Raw genomic sequence first — 8,916 nt, 5'->3', positions numbered from 1 at the left:
TCACTTTTATGTCGTTTGAATATTTTATTTTCTGTTCAGCAGCTTGTGACGTTCCCAGGGATGCACGGAGGAGGCGGTGTCATGGTTTGGGGGAATTTAAAAAACAGACTAAACTGAACCAGAACAGAATCCTGCAACGTGACGAGGCCAAAAACATATCAGACTGAAGACTGGCTGAGGTTTAAGAGACGGAAAATATGTATTTTCTGGGATATTTTCTGGTATAATTAAGATTAATTTTGGTGTTTAAGTGAAATAAAATCACTTTCTATTCCGTAAATAAAAAATGAGACTAGACTAAAATGGAACTAGAAGTTTTCATCAACATCCAAGAATTACTGACTTAATTGAAGCTCCTATATGTTGAAGTTACTTGTAAGTTTTGTCTTCATACAAACAAGTGAACTAAGATATTTGCACAAGAAACTAAACTAAACTAAACTAAAAGACTTGTTAGGATTTTGTGTTTTTGCAGTGCACACACAGCCTTTTTACAGTAATCAATGAACCTAACAGAAAGGTTTTTGGACAGTTGGAGGAAGCTGGAGTACCCAGAGAGAATCCACTCATTCCCTGGGAGAGCTGGGATCTCCATGCAGAAACATCCCAGAACCTTTTCACTGCTGCCCAGTTTTCCAGGCTTTAATGGAAACTGTGGGAGCGTATTACAAACTCTGTCCTGTTTACAGCATCAAACATTTATCTTTCCAGCTCTTTGTGTTTCAGACTCGGCTTTCCGTGTGCTGGCCGCGTTCCCGTCCCGCCATCCATCACCTCAGGCTAACAGCTAGCGCTCACGCTGTCACAGTCACAGCAGCGCCAATAAAGGAGAATGAGTTAGGACGCAATCGGCCTGAAAGAAGACGGTAATGAGCCTGGTATAGATGTAAATGAATTTGTTACAAGCTGCATAACTAATTCAGTCATCCAGCTGTGTCTCAGTCAGTTTAGCCCTGATCCACCCAGATCTCCGTCTGAAGCTGGAGGTTCTGGTTCCTCTGAGACTCTTATCTTCTCTTTCTACCCTGCAGGGAAACGGATGAAAAATGTGAGTTCGTTTCCGTTCAGAAACATGATTGGGTCGAGGCTGCTTATGTAATTGATTCATATTTAATACGTGGAACATGCAGGCGTGTGGCTGTGAGGATGCGTGCTCTGTGTTTCTCCTCCCTGTCCGCCTGTTTCTGATATGCACTTCTTGTGTTTGCTGCAGTGGAGCATGAAACGTGTCGCCACATGAATTTGACCAGGAATTTACGAAGTGGCTCTCTGAGTGATGCGAGTCCAGGCCTTGTAGAGTAAATGTACCATAGCTGTTGTTGCACTTGTGGGATGTTCTTTAACCAGTTTTTAAAATATATACACAGGGCAGGGAAATAAAAAGTTGAAGCAGCGAAGCAGTGGACCGTCTGGTCGCTGAGTTTTCCTTCTGTTCTAAACTTCAAACTTAAGCCAATAAACTAAAATAATTTTGATGGGACATGAAGCTGACAGGTGGCGCTCTGGCTGCAGCAGCGCTCTGTTTACAGCAGTAAAGATGGCCGCCGGTGCGTCTGGGTGGATTTTAAAGATGTGGAGAGCGACAGCATGGCCACCAGATGAAAGAATCTAAGGACAAAGCCATGTCTGGATGTGTCTCACATTAACAACGCAAAAGTCTGATAAAATGCCGCATGGCTGTTCAGACTGCAGACGCTTTGAAGACAATCAGAGATGATTTAGTTCCACAGGTGGAAGTGGCCAGATTGGGTTTCTTTGGGATCAAATGGTCAGAACTGGGCCGTTCAGCTTTTCTGTTGACGTCAGAAGTTACATTTTGGTTTCAATCGACCAGAGCACCTCCAGTAAACATTCAACCAAACTTCTTACATGTTTTGGTCAGCGTTGGTTCTAATCGATAAGGTCAGGTTTGTGGAGTGCAGCTCCTCCAAAGTCACCATTGGGCTCCTGGCTGCTGATTTTGTTCTCACAAAATAAAAAAATGTTTTTCAGCTGCTTTTAGGAAAACACATTTAGACATAAATAAGAAACTCTCTCCAGACTCCATTAAATTCAGTAAAAACAGATAATTGGGGTTTTGTGCACCGGATGCTGAGCCGACTGATGGAGGAGCTTCTGCTGCACCCAGCGTCTGTTGGTTGGAGTGGGAATGTTGTAATAACACTAAGGGTGTTTTCCATCATGATTAGATTCAGGCCAAAGATTCATCTGGTGGTGTTGGATTGTTGGCCAGAGCATTAAGCTGATTGTTTGAGTCACAAATGAAACTGTGGCATTAAGCTGACAGTCGTCCTGTGGATTGTGTCATGTTGGCTTTAAGGTTGCGAACCCACATGCAAGAACACAATCAGACAGAGCGAGTCAGAAACAATGATGTTTATTGAAGAGTCAGGGAGCTGGTGGCGAAGCCGAATCGGCGGACCGGTTCTTCTACTGCCAACGGGAGAAAGCAGGGTTAGCGGGAACTCAGCGGAGTTTCTCCAGGAAATGACTGAGGTGAGCTTACTTTGGGTGGAGGTATATGGGGCGAAGCGGAGCGCGAGCCAAGAGTCCGTTGACGAGCGATAGTAGCTCTGATGTCGGGCACGGCCTGGAGCCTGATCCGTCCAGGCGGTCCTCCGGGAAGTTCGGGCGTGGGCCTCCTGGCCCGTAGCGTCCCGAAGGGGAAATCCCGGAGAGGGATCGACGAGGGGGGATAACGCTCACACACACAGGGAGTGGCCTCTGACCGGGAACACCGGCAGGGTCGGGAAATCACACAGGAGGGAGGTGATCCACAGCGGGGAGACAGACTTACACGAACGCGGGGCAGCTGGTTTCCGGGAAACAACTAGGAGACGGCGGGAGAATCTGGCGAGGGAGACAACAAGGGTTAGACGAGAGTAATCACAGAAGGCCTCTTTCTGGAACGCTGGTTACCGTAGTAGGCAAACACTCAGGCGGTGAGACGGAGTGTAGCTGTTGCTTATATCGCCGGTCCACGCCCTCTTAACCAGCTGCAGGTGTGTGTCCGGGTTGAACCAGGACACTTCTCAGGGGTGGAGCATGGGTGACATCTGCTGGATGTCTTGAGAAGTGGTGGTTCCAGGGACAGGTGGAAATAAAACTAACTAAAGGAAAACAAACTAAGAAACTAGGACGAGGGGAGGACAAACAGACCCTGACAGTACCCCCCCCTCAACGGACGCCACCTGGCGGCCGAACAGAGGACGGGGTCTGGGAGTCCCTAAAGTCTCTAATAAGGGAGGGGTCTAAAATGAATGATCCAGGAACCCAGGAACGTTCCTCAGGGCCATAACCCTCCCAGTCGACAAGGAACTGGTGACCCCGACCTCGTCGCCGAGTGGCGACAATCCGGCGGACGGAGAAGGCCGGATGGCCATCGATGACCCGGGCGGGTGGAGGGGGTTCGGCCGGAGGGCAAGGTTCACTGGAGAGCACTGGCTTAATTTGGGACACGTGGAAGGTTGGGTGGACACGCAGAGACGGGGGAAGGTGGAGGCGTACAGCTGAGGGGCTAATGACTGCCAGCACTTCAAAGGGGCCAATGAACCTTGGAGACAATTTTCTAGACATAGATTTGAGGGGAATGTTGTGTGTGGACAACCATACCTTTTGTCCCACTGTATAAGCAGGAGCAGGGGTTCTACGACGGTCAGCCAGGCGTTTATTGGTAGCGGAGGTGTTGTTGAGGGCAGTGATGGTGTCCTTCCAAATCTTATGGCTTCGTCAGATGTGGTGTTGTACAGACGTGATCGAGAGGTCCTCCTCGTCGGAGGGGAGGAGTGGTGGTTGGTACCCCAGGACCACTTCAAACGGAGAGAGACCTGTGGCTGCAGAAATGTGGCTGTTATGTGCATACTCGACCCATGGGAGGTATTGGGCCCAATCGTCGGGGTTCGTGGAGGTCAGGCATCGCAGAGTCGTCTCTAGCTCTTGGTTCATACGTTCTGTCTGGCCATTGGTTTGTGGATGGTAGCCAGAAGTGAGGGATACCTTAGCCCCCAGAGCCGAGCAGAACTGACGCCAGACCTGTGATATGAACTGGGGGCCGCGATCCGAGAGGATTTCCTGCGGGATGCCATGTAGTTTAAAGACATGTTTAATTAATAACAGGGCAGTCTGGGCAGCCGTGGGCAGCTTACGTAGGGGAACAAGGTGACATGCCTTGGAGAAACGGTCGACGATGGTGAGGATGGTGGTCATACCTTTACTGGTTGGGAGTCCGGTAACGAAATCTATGGCCACGTGGGACCAAGGGCGCTTAGGTATGGGTAGTGGTTGTAGGAGTCCTGCGGGGGGTTGATTGGAGGACTTGTTCCGGGCACAGATTGGGCAGGCTGAAACAAACTCCTTGACATCCTTGTGTACGGAAGCCCACCAAAACCGTCTGTTTATTAGCCCAATCGTGCGGCTAACGCCGGGGTGACCTGAGAACTTAGAATTGTGTATCCACTGGAGAAAACGGGATCGGACAGAGGATGGAACATACACCTTACCCGGTGGGCAGGACTCTGGGGCTGGTTCTGTTTGCTGAGCTTGATGGACGATGTCTTCGATCTCCCAGGTGACCATTCCCACGGTGCAACTGGGAGGCAGGATGGGAGCTGGGACCACCTCAGCGTCATCTGGGGAATAAACTCGAGATAGGGCATCGGGTTTAACATTCCTTGAACCTGGGCGAAATGTGATAGACAGGTTAAATCGAGAAAAGAACAGAGACCAACGAGACTGGCAGGGATTGGATTTCTTGGCTGCTTGCAAGTATGTCAGGTTCTTGTGATCGGTCCAGACCAGTACGGGGTGTTCGGCACCCTCCAGCCAGTGGCGCCACTCCTCCAAGGCGAGTTTAATCGCGAGGAGCTCTCTGTCGCCCACGTCATAATTCCTCTCAGCTGGCGAGAGTCTACGGGAAAAGAAGGCGCATGGATGGAGCTTATGGTCGTGGGTAGACATCTGGGAAAGAACCGCGCCGACCCCGGTGTCGGAGGCGTCAACTTCCAGAATGAATTGCTTCTTGGGGTCAGGCTGGACCAGAATGGGAGCGCGTGCAAACCGGGACTTGAGCTCCTCGAAGGCGGCTTCTGCTTGAGGGGTCCAGACGTATTCTCTCTTGCTGGAAGTGAGAGCGGTGAGGGGTGAAGCAGTCTGACTGTAATTGCGTATGAACCTCCTGTAGAAGTTTGCAAACCCCAAAAAGCGCTGTAGTTGTTTGCGGTTTTCGGGTTTAGGCCAGTCGAGTACTGCCTTGATCTTGTCCTCGGATGCTCTAACCTGTCCCCTTTCGAGGATGTACCCTAGGAAGGTTACTGAAGGGCGGTGAAACTCACACTTTTCCGCTTTTACATACAGCTTATTCTCCAGAAGGCGTTGGAGAACCAGACGGACATGTTGTTTGTGCTCCGCGAGGGATTTGGAATATATCAGGATATCATCCAGGTAGATGAACACAAAGACATTGATGAGATCCCTCAGGACGTCGTTCACCAGGGCCTGGAAGAAAGCAGGTGCGTTAGACAACCCAAACGGCATGACCAAATATTCATAGTGGCCCATGGGGGTTTTAAACGCCGTCTTCCACTCATCACCCTCCCTTATGCGAAGGAGGTGGTAAGCGTTCCTGAGATCTAGTTTTGTGAATATGGTTGCCTCTTGGACGGGCTCAAAGGCTGAGGATAATAATGGCAACGGGTACTTATTCTTGATGGTGATCTGGTTGAGTCCACGGTAGTCAATACAGGGCCGGAGAGAGCCATCTTTTTTTCCCACGAAGAAGAACCCTGCTCCGAGGGGAGAGGACGAGGTGCGGATAATCCCTGCGGCTAGAGACTTGTTTATGTACTCCTCCATGGTTTGCCTTTCTGCTCTAGAAATGTTGTATAGCTTACTGTTGGGTAATGGGGCGCCAGGCAGTAGATCGATGGCACAGTCATACGGTCTGTGGGGTGGCAGAGACAGGGCTTTGTCCTTACTGAAAACAGGAGCTAGATCATGGTACTCACGGGGAATGGAGGAGACGTCGGATGGGTCGATCACAGCTGGCTCTGTAGGCGTAGTGACGACTGGAAAGGCGGAATGAAGGCAGGTACTGTGACACTTAGTGGACCACGACTCAATCTTGGTCTCGGCCCAGTCTATGTGCGGGTTGTGCTTGTATAACCAGTCGAAACCAAGGATGATGGAGGCACTAGCGGCAGGAAACACAAGGAAAGTAATCTCCTCTGTGTGATTACCTGAAGTGAGTAGACGCACTGACTTGGTTTGATGGGTGATCTGTGGCAGGTTCCCTCCGTCGAGGGCTGATACCCGGAGAGGAACTGGAAGCGGCTCGATTTCAATAGACAGTTGCTCGACGATGTCTGAATTAATGAGGTTCTGTTCACACCCTGAGTCAATGAGGGCTGATAAAGAATATGGTTCGTTAATGATTATGGAGACAGGGATGATGAAGCGAGATCTTACTGTTTTAGTCTCCGGCAGTCTCCCCGTCCTTACTGCCGGACCTGCGGGTTTAAACGTACTGGACAGTTAGCGATGACATGATTGGGTTCACCACAGTAAAGGCAAAGCCGGGATCGCATCCTCCTCTGCCGCTCCTCTGGGGTTAGCTTAGCGTGTCCCAGTTGCATGGGTTCTGGTCCTGTAGATGAGGGAAAGGTGGGTGGAGGTTGGACAGTCGACTGGTTACTGACCTGTGCGGAGCGCGGAAGGGCGGTGCGGCGGGATCGCTCACTCATCCTTGACCGAATCCGGTTGTCTAGTCTTATGGCCAAGTTAATAAATTCATCCAGAGACTCTGGTTCATCTAGAGTAGCCAGTTGGTCCTTTATCTGCTCATTTAACCCATGAAAGAATGCGCTTTTAAGCGCAGCAGGGTTCCAGCCTGAAGCAGCGGCCAAGATTCTAAAATCGATGGAAAAGTCTGACACAGTCTTCTGGCCTTGCTTCAATCCGTGTAGTTCACGGGAGGCTGAAGTCTTTTCAGCCTCTTGACAAAACACCTGCTGTAACTCCTTCAAAAACTCGGGGAAGGTACACCCATAGTCAGAGGCTGAAGAGAACCGGGCTTCGGCCCACTCTAGGGCTCGACCCGTCAACAGGGATAACACGTAGGAAATCTTAGCACTGTCATGCAAAAAACTCTGCGGTGAATGATTAAAGATGATATTGCATTGGAGAATAAACCCCTTGACCTTCCGGACGTCACCTGAAAATTTCTCTGGCGCTGAGGGTCGGACGTCCGAAAACATGGAGCGGGCTGGTGGATCCGGAGCCACTGTCGGGGAAGGTTGAGAGCTGGGAGCCTGCTGAACTGAATTCCGTAGGAAAGTGGTTAATTCTGTTAGTTTATCGTTAGTCTCGGCTTGACGACTAGCTAACTCCCGTAATGCGGAGTCATGTGACTGGACTAGCGCGTGTTGTTCGGACAGCGCCCGTCTGATTGCGTCTGCTGAGGTTCCGAACTGGCCTGAGTGTTCTGTCATGTTGGCTTTAAGGTTGCGAACCCACATGCAAGAACACAATCAGACAGAGCGAGTCAGAAACAATGATGTTTATTGAAGAGTCAGGGAGCTGGTGGCGAAGCCGAATCGGCGGACCGGTTCTTCTACTGCCAACGGGAGAAAGCAGGGTTAGCGGGAACTCAGCGGAGTTTCTCCAGGAAATGACTGAGGTGAGCTTACTTTGGGTGGAGGTATATGGGGCGAAGCGGAGCGCGAGCCAAGAGTCCGTTGACGAGCGATAGTAGCTCTGATGTCGGGCACGGCCTGGAGCCTGATCCGTCCAGGCGGTCCTCCGGGAAGTTCGGGCGTGGGCCTCCTGGCCCGTAGCGTCCCGAAGGGGAAATCCCGGAGAGGGATCGACGAGGGGGGATAACGCTCACACACACAGGGAGTGGCCTCTGACCGGGAACACCGGCAGGGTCGGGAAATCACACAGGAGGGAGGTGATCCACAGCGGGGAGACAGACTTACACGAACGCGGGGCAGCTGGTTTCCGGGAAACAACTAGGAGACGGCGGGAGAATCTGGCGAGGGAGACAACAAGGGTTAGACGAGAGTAATCACAGAAGGCCTCTTTCTGGAACGCTGGTTACCGTAGTAGGCAAACACTCAGGCGGTGAGACGGAGTGTAGCTGTTGCTTATATCGCCGGTCCACGCCCTCTTAACCAGCTGCAGGTGTGTGTCCGGGTTGAACCAGGACACTTCTCAGGGGTGGAGCATGGGTGACATCTGCTGGATGTCTTGAGAAGTGGTGGTTCCAGGGACAGGTGGAAATAAAACTAACTAAAGGAAAACAAACTAAGAAACTAGGACGAGGGGAGGACAAACAGACCCTGACAGATTGTGTTATTAGCGTTCCAGGATAACCTGAACCTAAGCAGCTGTTTTCTTCAGTCAGAGGAAGAGCTGTTTAACTGTAAGTCATATAATATTAGAGCTGAGAGTTTACATTTAATGAGACAGATTTTAATTGCTGCGTTTTCCCCTGAGAGCCTCATAATAACACATCATAAATCAAAGCGGAAACTATTCTTAGAGACTCCGCTGGTGGAGCTTCAGGAGTTCAGATCCACGTTTCACCTCCAGCAGGAACGTCCCCTTCATTCTGGCCTCTTAAAACTGAGAAGGTTTACTGCACTGGAAAAACAAATACTGGGAGCGCAAGCTTAAAATGCATGCACCTCCTCTCTCATCCACTTCATGCAAACATATAAACCTATTAATATTTGGATAAATATTCCATAAACAAGATGTGACATCCATAATATTTCACCACTCTTCTTATAAGAAACAGTCCAGTTCAGTTAAATTGGTTGGTTCTTGGCACAGACTGGACTTTTAAACATATTTCTGATTTTTTTACAACTGTTGAAAAGCTTCATCTTTATCCAGTGAATCATGGCGATGAACTTA

At 50.1% G+C, this 8,916-nt stretch overlaps 1 long non-coding RNA gene across 1 annotated transcript; it reads right to left on the bottom strand.

The window, feature by feature from the left end:
- Window positions 1-2,361: 2,361 nt before the first annotated feature.
- LOC145550050 (uncharacterized) lies at window positions 2,362-3,409 on the bottom strand. The gene is made up of 2 exons (XR_014085900.1): window positions 2,507-3,409; window positions 2,362-2,433 (listed from the first exon to the last, which is right to left on the bottom strand). It is a non-coding gene; the product is annotated as an uncharacterized LOC145550050 (long non-coding RNA).
- Between the last annotated feature and the right edge of the window lie 5,507 nt (window positions 3,410-8,916).

The sequence above is a fragment of the Poecilia reticulata genome, chromosome 22, assembly GCF_904066995.2.
Source record: "Poecilia reticulata chromosome 22, P_reticulata-male-v2, whole genome shotgun sequence".
NCBI lineage: Eukaryota > Metazoa > Chordata > Actinopteri > Cyprinodontiformes > Poeciliidae > Poecilia > Poecilia reticulata.
This window is presented reverse-complemented; position numbering and strand designations above follow the sequence as displayed.